The sequence below is a fragment of the Enhydra lutris genome, unplaced genomic scaffold (assembly GCF_002288905.1).
Source record: "Enhydra lutris kenyoni isolate GAN:26980312 unplaced genomic scaffold, ASM228890v2 scaffoldscaffold15, whole genome shotgun sequence".
Lineage (NCBI taxonomy): Eukaryota > Metazoa > Chordata > Mammalia > Carnivora > Mustelidae > Enhydra > Enhydra lutris.
The window spans coordinates 37,408,904-37,421,340 of NW_019154099.1; the positions used below are offsets into that span (position 1 = coordinate 37,408,904).

The following is a 12,437-nucleotide window of genomic DNA, read 5'->3' on the forward strand; positions in this document are numbered from 1 at the left end:
ATTTTATGATTAGCAACCTATACCCATCATCTCTTGCCTCATCTCCAGCAAAGGGAGCTTTCATTCAGCCTCCAGCCTATTCCAACATGGTTCTACTCTGCAGTGGCCATAAAACCGTTTCTTCAAACCAATAAACTCATGAACAAGCATATCAAATCCTTTACTGGCATCCCTCATTTTGGCAAATAAGAGATGAAAAATAATAAACATATCAACATTGTGTATTAGCTCATGTTTTCTTCAGGAAAGATATTTTAAAATATCATCTAAAAAATAATTTGAAATGTCTCAGTTCCTTATATGAGGCCCCAGTAGTAGGACTCCAGCTTCATTCTCCAGCCTGTTCTTTCTCCAACATGACCTCTCACTTCCTTTATTATCCATGGTTCTCCAGAGACATAGAATCAATTGGATGTGTATGCTTCAACAGGAAGTATGTTTTTTAATCTCACTTGTAGTTATTTATATATATGTATATATATATATATGTATATATATATATATATATATATATATATAAAATTTTAGGATATTTTTAACATATATAGTGACAGAGAAAGAGAGAATGAGAGAGAGATTTAAAGAGATTTATTTTAAGGAATTGATTCACATGATTTTGCGCTTATGTCTGGGGACCCTAGGAGAGCTTATGTGTAGTACTAATCTGATCTGAACGTCCCAAGAGAGTTGATGATGTAAGTTCCACCCTGAAAGCCGGCAAGCTCAAGGCGCAAGAAAAAGCAGTGTCTAAGTAGGAGTATGAAGGCTGGAGAAGAGCAGTGTCCCAGCCTAAGCAATAAAGTAGAAATTGCTTCTTACTTTGCCTTTTTGTTCTATTCAGGTCTTCAGTTGATTGTATGTGGCCCACTCACATTAGAGAGGGCAGGTGGTCTACTGATTCAAATGTTAATTTAGAATTAATCCAGAAACACCCTCACAGACACAGCCAGAATCATATTTTGCTACGTGTCTGCATATCCTGTGGTCCAGTCTGGTTGACACATAAAATTTGCCATCACACCTGCTCTCACTCTATTGATGAGCCACATGAATGGGTCCTCAGGTCCTGCATTTGCCACATTTTCCATCCTCTGCTATGACTTTTCATGAGTTTCTCCCTTTGAAAGAAATGACTTCCGTTTTTGTCTTTGTTGCTATCGTGTTTATCCTTAAACTCCACTTTATAGCCATGTTATAGTGGAGACTCCATGAACTGACCTAAGCAAAATGAATTCCTGATGCTCTGTTTCAGGAATACAACTTTGTTCCTCTTTTTGCTACATGAAATACGACAATCTGGGCAAAGCTAATTCCCCATCTTCCTCACTTTTCTGTGAGCTAATTACTCCAGGGCAGTGGCTGTCAAACAAGGATGCTTGACAAGCATGATTAGGGGATCTTTATTAGTATTTGCTGATAGTTTTGGTTGTCATAATTGGGAGAGGGAATGCTAATGCAATATAACATATAGAAGCCAGAGTGTGGCCAACCAAACATGGTGCACAAGACACCCCTGCACAACAAAGAATGGTCTAGCCAGGGTCTCCTTGACACTGTTTGATACTCTAGACAGGCTAAGTCTTTGTTGTAATGAGCAAGCTGTCCTATACAGTGTAGGATGATTAGTAGCATCTCTGGCTTCTACCCACCAGATGCCAGTAACAGCTCCTCCTCCAATCATGAAACCAAAACTTTCTCTGGACATTGAAAATGTCCCCAGAGTGGCAAAATTTCTCTACTAATGTTGAGAAATAAAACAAAACAACAACAACAACAAAATCCAAAACAACTATGGAAAAGCCAAACTTGTAGAGACAGAGAGTAGAAGAATGACTTTCAGGGCCCAGCAGTGGTAAGGAGTGGGTGAATGGAGGGGGAATGAGGATACAAATTTCCGGTTGTTAAGTTCTGGGGATCTAATATACAGCATTGTGAGTATAGATAACAACACTGTACTATAGATTGAAAGTTTCAAACATAGATCTTAAATGCTTTCAGACAAAAAAAATGGTTAATTATGTGAAGTGTTGGAGATGGTAACTCACATTATGGTGGTAATCATATTTGCAATATGTAAGTGTATTGAATCAACACATACACCTTAAAGTTATACAAGGTTATATGTCAGTTATATCTCAGTAAAGGTGGGGGAAGAAAGAACACATATTGTGCATAAGAGCACATGATTAGGCAAGATGATGAAAGGCTTAAGAAAATGAACTCTGGAATCCTAGAGTCCTGGGTTTGGATCCTCTCTGCATTTCCCTCAAGGAACAATGAGCCATATTTAACCTCCTCAAACTCTGGTTTTCATCTGTGACCTGATAGTCTAATAATACGAAATGACTCCTACACTACTTGGGATAATTAAATGAGTTAATATATAGTGTCTGATAAGTGATATGTGCTCAATATTTGTAGCCATCGTGATTGGCTAAGAGAAATGCTGTCATAAAGGCAGGTGTATTTACCTTATAAATACCCTTAGTCACTTCATTCCAGAACATCTATAAAACTCAAAATTTGCACCAAATATCACAGCACAGAAGTACTGTCTGGATTATATTTCAATGTTTCCTGTGTAATTTTTGCCCCCCTTGAATATAGGGATTACATTTTTGCTTTCACCCATAGTGTAGGCTGTAATAAGTATTTGTTGAATTAAAACTAGCAAGAAAAGACATCACCACTTAAAAAAGTGAGTGTAGTTGTTATATCTCTAAATAATTCTTCTTTGTCTGTCTCACCCTATTACCATTATGAGTAATTTTCTTTTTATCAGTATTAAGAGCACACAGAGGCAGCATATAAAATATCAATCTACAGGGTCATGGCATACTGCTACAATACCATGGTGTAATACAGGGAAAGATGAAATTTGGGACATAGATGTCTGTAGGAGGTCCAAAAGTTATAGAGAAATTATTCCAATTGTACAGACCACAATCACAGGATTAAGGAAAGCAATTGTCACTTGCACTCTGTGCTTATAACAAGAGTCAGAATGTGCCAGATGCACAGCTTGTCTGCAGCTGTTGTCATTTGAATCTTTTGTACAACATCCATTTTCTCTCCCAACTGTGAGGGATTTATAAGTGCAGAGAGCTGATCAGAATCACTTTTGTGTAGAGAATTCTTGTATAATAGCTCTTAGATTTAAACCATGCATAAGAAAACATAGCCCAGAAATAATTCCACACATACTGCTTAAGCTAGCACAGATGCCTATGTTGGATTTAGCTGGATACAACATTAAAATGCTGATTAGGTCAGGCTATGGGCATTGCCAACCAGAGCTGGAAAACTTATGACTTGCTAAAATGCCACCTTTGGGATAAATGTGTGTTTTAAGTACAGTCTTTATATGAATATTAGCAGGTCAATCTCTAACTAACAAATACCTATTTTCCACTATACATTAGATTTGCAACATGCTTTTACTGGACAATATTAAGTAGACCATATGATTGAAGAACATATGAATGTACTATATACACAACATATTTCAGGACCAAAGGCTGTGAAAATGACTATAACATATTTGTTATTATCATGTTTGTGGATACATATCATGTTTGTTACATTAAAGATTTAAAAAATTGGGGTGCCTGGGTGGCTCAGTGGGTTCAGGTCATGATCTCAGGGTCCTGGGATCGAGCCCCACATTGGGCTCTCTGCTCCGCAGGGAGCCTGCTTCCCCCTCTCTCTCTGCCTGCCTCTCTGCCTGCTTGTGATCTCTCTCTCTGTCAAGTAAATAAATAAAATCTTTAAAAAAAAAAGACTTAAAAAATTACTTTAAATTTTCAGACTAAAATTATGTCTCCCATAAATCAGCAACTCACCTATTTCACTTTATTTTTCTCCTCCATTCCCAGGCAAACAGTGCAAGAGAATATTATAAATATTAATTTGTGGTTTAATCAACCTTGATGCTTGCTCTAACTAAAGCCAACTCTAAATCTTTTGTTCAGATTAAGCCTAGTAGTTCTTTTTTCTTTTTCTTTTTTTCATATTCCATGAGACTTTTATTCTAATCAGGAAGTAATCAAATCTATATACAATCTAGAAACAGAAAAAGGTCTCAGTGCATCTAGGGTGGGAATAGAGGTGGGGCAAGGAGAGCATCCATGTTGGATGAGGGACTGGGCATTGTTTGGCAGCACTGAGGGCAGGACCAATCAAAAGGAGGCTTGTCGAGTATAGGGCTGGGAGGGCATTGCCCAGCAGGCTGAGCCTGTTTGCTTATCCCTACAAGGCAGGCAGAGACACTGAGATAACTCATGAGGCCAGCTTTCTCCAGAAGAAGCCTGAACTCATCTTGGATTCCCTGTCAGCAAATCTTCACAGTGCTGTCCACAGTCCTTAAGAAGTACCATCTCAGGACACAACTATCACAGTCACATTGTCCTAGAGACACAGTAGTGTCTGAATACATACTTTAGACCCTAAGGGACTGGTCAGAGCAGGGGCTGAAGACTTTGGTTTGGTAGGGCATAAAGAACATACACAGTGCCTATGGACTGCCAGGGTCCATACTTGTGTCTTAGATTCCGTGCCCCCACATGAATGTATTCTAGGTGCCATAGACAGTGTAGTGTCTCACCACATGGATAGACTAGATATTGCCACTAGATGTTTATAGAACATGCAGTTGAGGGTCTAGATTTTCCAAATCTTGATTGGTAGGAACCACTATACAAGTACTCTGGGCGGCTATCAGGGCCCATACCCAATGGTTGAGGCCCATGAGCTTCTTCATCTCAGCTGGGTGCCCAAGATCTTGCAGACCTTGGTGGCCTTCAGAGAGCTTCTGAAGAGTATGCTGCATGAGGAAACCAGCATTCACACTGTGTTGTCATGCCTGGACTGTATTAATCTTCTGCAGCATGTCCACGAGATTTTGGTATAGTCTTCTGAGTTACTGTAGAGCTTGCACCCAGCATGTGGAATGCTAGCACAAAGCCATCATGACCCTCCAGTCTTCTGGCACTTATAGGTGGTACATGTATCTTTTTTTTTTTTTAAGATTTTATTTATTTATTTGACAGACAGAGGTCACAAGTAGGCAGAGAGAGAGGAGGAAGCAGACTCCCTGCTCAGCAGAGAGCCCGATGTGGGGCTCGATCCCAGGACCCTGGGATCATGACCTGAGCTGAAGGCAGAGGCTTTAACCCACTGAGCCACCCAGGTGCCCAGTGGTACATGTATCTTACACATTGGTGGTCTTGTCAAAGAAGCAGGTCACCTGAAAAGCAGGTCACCTGTAGACAGGGCTCTGGTAGCCCAGGAAGATTCTTTTGTTATGAAGATCTGCTGATGGTCATGGGATTCTTAGGATTTCCATGCTTAGTCATGCATTGATGCAAGATAGCTAGTCTGTCAACATGGATATTTCCCTCTGAAACTCCATGATGCCCTTGCTGAGCTTGCTTGTTTTCATTCAGGATATTAAACTTGATCTTGATGCTCTTCACCTAGCTTCTCCTAGGGCTTGCCCAGCATAGAGCTCAGGAAAGCATCTTCTAGCTCTTCCACACTAGTACCATGTGCATTTCTGGAAGCAGTATTCTGTATGCTGCAGGAATTCCTTCAGGCCCTGGAAATAACAATTCTGCAGGTATATCTCATATGTTTCCTGGTTCCTGGTGAACCATGTTCTTATACTTGGGGTGGGGACACTTGATTTCACACTCCTTGAGGTGTGCTTCCAGGTTCGTCTTAAGGTAAGGTAGGCAGTTGGGGTTTGGGGGGCACTGCACAGATCTGTAGTCATAGCTGCCCTTGTGGTCCTTGCAGGGACTGAGTTTCCTGGATGATGAGCTCTTCCATCTGCTCCACCACAGCAATGCTTTTCACCCACAACCATCAGCTTGGTGTTGCCCATAGGACATTTCTCTGTCTGCAAGGCTCATCTTTGAGAGAAGGTGTGTCCACACACGATGTCACAGGGTTCTCGAACACACTGCAGTACAGCTGGTGCAGGGCTTCTTCAAGGGCTGCTCTGCAAACACCAGTGGCTCCTGTTCTTCCTCCCTTGGGCAGTAAGAAAGTGGAGGGAGGGGACTTGCTGGACTCAGTGCAGAGAGGTGACCGAGACAGCAGAGTCTGAGTGGTGGGGTACTGATAGGGGGGCATGCTATCCTCCTCATCCTATGGAGAATAGGCAAGTATGCTTTTGTACATGTGGGTCCCATCAGATTTCTTGATGGTGCTGACAGCCAAAAAGGCAGCTTGAAGTTTATTTCCATTTTGGCCCTAGGGGCAATGTCTGGGGTTGGTTGACAGGTCCCTCAGAGAAGCAGCTGCAATGGGCACTCTTGCCTGAGCTGATGCTCTAGAGAAGTATCTAGAGTCCTCAGGTGATGTGTTCCCAGCCCCCCTCACCTGCCCCGAGGCTATAGCAACACATTTTCCCTTCTTGTGCCCACTGGCCACTGGCCAGAAAAGGGCTTAAATTTACCTCTAAGGATACTTAGAGTCTTCTAACTGGTGCCTTACTCCATAATATACTTATATACTGTTCACTTCCTGTTTCCTTTGATAATTACCTATTACTGACAGATTTCAAAAACCTGTGTATTGCTCTTTGATTCTGGTTGCTACAATTGCTGTTTATGAGCATGAACTAATTATTTCTTCTCTCTGGTCCAACATATTTAGAACTAAACTCATCTTGTGCCCTCAGATTCTTAAAGCAACTCCAATAGTACAGTCAGACATATATAATGAAAACCTTTGAATTAATTGTACCCAGGTAGCCCCTTCCTTCTTGCTGAGATAGCATATGAAGGTGAGCCCATTGGTATGATGTACAGAGAAGGAAGTCTTGGGGATAGTAATGTTTCACAAGCAATCTTTGTTCTCTGATGCTTAAAAGCTAGCTTTTTTTTTTAAGATTTTATTTATTTATTTGACAGAGGGAGAGGGAGATCACAAGCAGGCAGAGAAGCAGGCAGAGAGAGAGGGGGAAGCAGGCTCCCTGCAGAGCAGAGAACCCGATGCGGGGCTCAATTCCAGGACCCTGGGATCATGACCTGAGCAGAAGGCAGAGGCTTAACCCACTGAGCCACCCAGGCACCCCAAAAGATAGCTTTTAATTTGAAACATGATGTACAACATAAAGAGTACATTTTCAATTCTAATTACATTTCTAAGTTACTCAAGTGAGTTGACTTTTGAAGATCACTGTCCCACTATACACTTGTCCAAAAAAAGAGCCAGTAATTTTTCTTAATTCCAAGCACTATTCTGTAATAAAGAAATTACTTGAAACATTCAACATAGATTTTAAAATTAAAAAAAATGTAAAAACAGAGTCTCTATCATATATCCCAATATATATGCTTTTTGTTGCATATAGTCAGCTTAACGGGTCGCTATGTAACTTTAAGGTTTTTGTCTTTCCCATGCAAGATACCAGCAGAGGTAGTGTTTGCTTGCTTTGAGTTCCCATCCCAAGTTCTAGAGAATCTCATGGCTTTAGCAATGAGCATATATCTATTCCATTCTGATTCACTGTGTTTGGGGGAATTAGGGACATGTAGTATAATCACAATTGGTGTGAGTCTGTCTTTGTGGATGGCAGCACTTTTTACAGTAAAGAGAGACATTGGTAACTGTCTTGACAAGCCAAAAATATCTAATGAAAAAGTATGTGCTTTTCATTCAAGAACACTAGTTATATTATTTTTATCACCAGCATATTGGAATATATTTGATTGATAAATATCTGAATATTTATGATCAAAGATTATACAAATAAAATTTGATAGGACTGTTGAGATATGAACACTGATAGTGATGATTGGCAGCAGTAACTGATGTCAGAAAGTAGTACCTGAGTTCAGAGACAAGGAGGTTGGTGGTTCCAAGGAAACAGAAGTGGTCAATTGTTTTGTGTACTCTTCCAATTAGATGGATTCCAAGAAGAGTGTGTCTGTTGCTCATAATCATAACTGCTGTATTTTGAGTGAAAATAACTATTTTTTTAAAGATTTTATTTATTTATTTGACAGACAGAGATCACAAGTAGGCAGAGAAGCAGGCAGAGAGAGAGGAGGAAGCAGGCTCCCCGCTGAGCGGAGAGCCCCATGTGGGGCTCGATCCCATGACCCTGGAATCATGACCTGAGCTGAAAGCAGAGGCCTTAACCCACTGAGCCACCCAGGCGCCCCAAAAATAACTGTTTTTTAATAATGCCTTGTTACATACACATTCAAATAAAGTATTCTTCCCCAGAAGAAGATGAGAAGTTATTTTCATTATATTCCAGGCATATTTTTGATTTATACATATCCAACCAATCAAGAAAGTACAAAGCAAAGACATGGAATTTTCTATGACAATTCTTTGAATGTTTTGAATTTTATTCGTCAGGTTCTCTGATAATGTAAAAATAATTTCATAATAATGATTATTTATATGTTTTATTAAGGCCTTATAGCTTAGTTTTTTTTTTCTTTTTAAATTTCACTTTTCCTTGAGTGAAAACTTAGATACATTGTCCCAAAAGGAAAAACAGAAGTAATGGTCCTTGAGGTCACATTTCAGTAAATGACTGTCAGATTTTCTCATCAAGTTTTATTTCAGAACCTCTCTTTAGTGATAACAAATTATTTGATAATAGTGATAAATAAAGATGTATGAAGAGCTAATGATTTGGTCATTTTAACATATGTTTTTTCCACTAGGACTAGAAAGCTATTTACCCAGAATCAAGCTAGGGAATCAAGCTCTAGAATGACTAATAAATATTGCCTTTCATTTAAATATTGCCTCTATACATATTTTAATGAAATAAAATTAGATTTTCTAAATATAAAATATTTTAAAATATTAATAAAAATATATTTAAATATATTGATCTTATCCTTATTGACTATTTTGATATATTTGTTTAAATATTTTTGCTGAGTATTATCACACACGGACTCATAATATGTTCATCCAAAAAAGAATTTACAGATAATATGATCCAACCTCTTCATCTAAGAGATGAAACAGGTGAAATCCAGAAAGTTCATGGGAAATTTACAGACAGAAGCCAGAAATGTTGACTTCCTGTCAAATACATCTGTATTGCAGCTTCATGAATCACCAATTTTCAACAAAACAAAATGCCATGAAGACCCAATATTAAAGATACTTAACCATTCTATCATATTTGATTGATGATTGAGGTGGCACATAAACATTTTGCAAAATCCCTAGGTGATTACTGTAAAGATTAATATGCAAGTGGGTGTAATTCCATAGATAAATTGTTGTTTGGCCATGTACTTTGGAATGTCAGTAGAACAATAGTTTATTTCACCAAGATAATTACAACTGTTTTTCCTCTTGTATCATAGTTTACTGTGCTTTGTAGTTTATAGTACTTGAAATAGAAGTATGTTTATTCTTACATTTTTTCCTTACTTGTGGATGGTTTTTAGACTTCTTGCAGCAACATTATATGGTTGTCTTCAAAGTGGTGGCTTGCTCTCACCTCCCTCGCTTGAAAGGTTGAACTTCATACAGCCCATCGTCCCTTCTTCTTATACAAATCATAGGACTAGAATAGTAATTCTTCTCTCTATTGTGAAATATATATTCCTCTTAAAAATGCCTTTGTTTTGCATGGCAAAGATAAAAATAATCTTTTTCAAGGGATTGTTATAAGGATCACATTGAAATCACCATTATAAAGAGTAAAGAATTACTTGTTCTGAGAAGATAACATTCAACGCTTCTCTGTCGCTGGACTAATGAAGATGAGCAAGAGTGGCATGAGGAAATGTGTAAGATTCTGTTTGCCCAATGAGTGGCTGGTGATCAAATCCTCAAATATATCTCAAACACATCTCATTTAGGTCACAATACATACAATCTTCTCACTCAGTAATTCAAATTTGCATCCCAAATTAAAATTCTCCACACAATGAAACACAGTTATCACTTGATGAAAAGGAAGTCTGAGAACTTCAGCAAAAATGAACAGCATTTTCAGTGACCTTCACCACTGTCTAAGGAATTTGTCTACTGGGCACCCATTAAATTTTTGACCATGGAATGTTTTGCATCTTGGGTCCTTCAGCACCCTGCCCATCACCAAAGGAATGCCCTGTGATCAGTATAATGAAAGCAGGTGTGTACTGAGATTTTAAATCTATGTGTCAACAGATCCCCCAGTATAATAAAATATTAAAGAGTACTATAATCATGATCAAAGACTGCCTAAGTTTTAAAAAAGTTTAATTTCCCTTTTTAAAAAAGGGAAATAACTTTTTCTTAAAACAGCATTGTTGTATTTTAAATAGAGAGTCAGTTATTATTCCTTAATTTCTCTTTCTATTTCATTTCTAAAGACTCACCAATACCTGCTAGGATGCTGGACTCTTAAAGAAAGCTCAAAAAGCAGAGTTCTTTTGTGATCACTATTACTAGCTATTTTGTTTCTGAAATTGGAGAAAAATCAAAGAAGAATATATGAGCACAAATTTAAAGAGACTGCTAAAAGCAACAAAGCTAAAATACTTAGTATGAAATTTAAATATTTATATGCTACAAGATTCTTTTGAATAATAATTATCACAACCTTGAGTGCAGTGCTAATGTATCCAAAATTGTTTTCATTGCCAGAAAATGCTGCAGGGAATGTGCGGAAAAAAATAAATAAATAAACAGGCATTAGCTCTAGAATCCCTAGGCAGATAATATAGGTAAATCAGTCACTGTTCTAATTTCAAATGCTTCACAAGTTATAAAATGTAAAACCAAATGTATATCAATTAAATATATGTTTGTTTTGTATTCCATATCTGTTCTATGTACACGTGTGTGTCTATGGGTGAATTTGGCACATGTATGTTTGCTAAGACTACTTATGTAATAAATTTCTAAGGCAGTTTATTATTACTCCATTTGGAGCCTAATTACATTAGGCTTAAAGCCATTACATAATCTGTAGCAAATGAGGTTGGTGCCCCCCACCCCCACCATCCCCATATCTTCTTTACTGGGTAGCAGAGCCCAACTCTCATCTGCTGTGGCTGTTGGCTGATAGTAGCTCAATGTTGCACTCTTACCCTGAGAAATGGTTTTGGCTAAATTGAGTCACCTGAACCAACCAGGAATCTCAGCTTTGGCTCCCCCTTAGCGTGCATAAAACCAAAGACTGGCAGATATGGGGATACAGAAAGCTAGTCACCATCCCTCAAGGTCTGACAACTTCAGATGGTAATTCACACTCCCTGTTGGATCAGATTGAAGCTAGATATCTGCAGAAATCAAATCTTTATCTAGCTTTTTTCCCTGCTTAATCCTGCATCCTTCACACCCTATCTGTTTTACTGACAGAGTTCTATCACTGTATGATTTTCTCAATAATCCTTCTTTTAGCCTCTGCTTCTGGGGAAGCTGAACCTGGAAACAATTCAGCTACCACTGTGTGCAATATGATGACAGCCAAAATCAGATGTTTTGAGAAGTCAGTGCTTGCAAAATTTTGTTCAGTTATTACTTAATGGTCTAAAGAGGTCCTAAAGCAGCTTATGATTATGGAAAGCTTATAAGAGCAATCCCTATGGGTCTCTCATCTTGAATCCAATTTTCTTCAGGACTATCTTTTATTATTATTAATACTTTATTTTTTAGAACAGTTTTTAGGTTCACAGCTGAATTGGGAAGATACAGAGATTCCCATATACTCCCTACTCTCACATATGCACACCTTCTCCCATTATCAGTACTCTTCACTGGAGCATTTTCAGATTGGTTCTTTCACTTAACTAATATGCATTTAAGATTCCTCCATGTCTTTTCATGGCTTGGTAGCTAATTTCATTTTAGTGTTGACTAATGTCCCATCATCTGGATGTATCACGGTATATTTCTCCATTTGCCAACCAAAGGATATCTTGGTTGCCTCCTCATTTTGGCAATTATGAATAAAGCTGCTATACACATCCATGCACAGGATTTGTGTGGACATACATTTTCAAATTCTTTGGGAGGTAACAAGGAGCATGATTACTGCCTTATATAGTAAGAACATGTTTGGTTTTGTAAGGAATTGCCAAACTATCTTCCAGAGTGGCTGTACCATTCACAATGCTATTGTGCATTCACAACAGCAATGAATGAGAATCCCTGCTCTTCTACATCCTTGTCAGCATTTCATGTGTTCAGTGTTCTGGATTTTTAACATTTTAATGTGTATATAGCAGTATTTCATCATTGATATCATTTGCATTTCTTTGATGACCTATCAGGGAGAGCATCTTTCCATACGCTTACTTGCCATCTGTGTATCTTCTTTTGTGAGGTGTCTGTGAAGGTCCTTGTCCTATTGTTCATTTGTTTTCTCATTGTGAAGTTTTTTTTTTTTTTTTTTCAAAGATTTTATTTATTTATTTGACAGACAGAGATCACAAGTAGGCAGAGAGGCAGACAGATAG

General features: G+C 38.3%; 1 pseudogene; it reads right to left on the reverse strand.

The window, feature by feature from the left end:
- Positions 1–5,320: 5,320 nt before the first annotated feature.
- On the reverse strand, positions 5,321–9,524 carry LOC111146929 (annotated as a pseudogene).
- Positions 9,525–12,437: the final 2,913 nt, after the last annotated feature.